The 372-nt window shown below is 41.9% G+C and overlaps 1 non-coding gene across 1 annotated transcript; it reads right to left on the reverse strand.

Annotated features, from left to right (window-relative positions):
• Positions 1 to 202: 202 nt before the first annotated feature.
• On the reverse strand, positions 203 to 276 carry TRNAN-GUU. The gene has a single exon. It is a non-coding gene; the product is annotated as a tRNA-Asn (tRNA).
• Between the last annotated feature and the right edge of the window lie 96 nt (positions 277 to 372).

Below are 372 nucleotides of genomic sequence, written 5' to 3' on the forward strand. Positions count from 1 at the left end.
GGGGCAACGCCCACTTTTGGTGTAGGTCAAGATTTCTGGAAACCCCCGAAATCTGGGTTAGCCCCCTTGTCCTGAAAAGCGACCAATTAAAAGAATAAATTAAATGCCAGGGGAAGAATAAAGAAGTGATCAACTATCAGTTTAAATTTGACAGCCAAATCACACTCAACTTAAAAAGATAACACAGATAAAAATAATGCATCGTCCCTGGGTGGGCTCGAACCACCAACCTTTCGGTTAACAGCCGAACGCGCTAACCGATTGCGCCACAGAGACAACTGATATATTTAACTAGAGTAACGTGTCAATGGGTTTTTTAATACTTGTTGTTTTCTGACTGTGGTGTGGGATGGATCAATTAATGTCTGCAAG

This window comes from Aplysia californica, unplaced genomic scaffold, assembly GCF_000002075.1.
Source record: "Aplysia californica isolate F4 #8 unplaced genomic scaffold, AplCal3.0 scaffold00980, whole genome shotgun sequence".
In the NCBI taxonomy this organism is placed as follows: Eukaryota; Metazoa; Mollusca; class Gastropoda; order Aplysiida; family Aplysiidae; genus Aplysia; species Aplysia californica.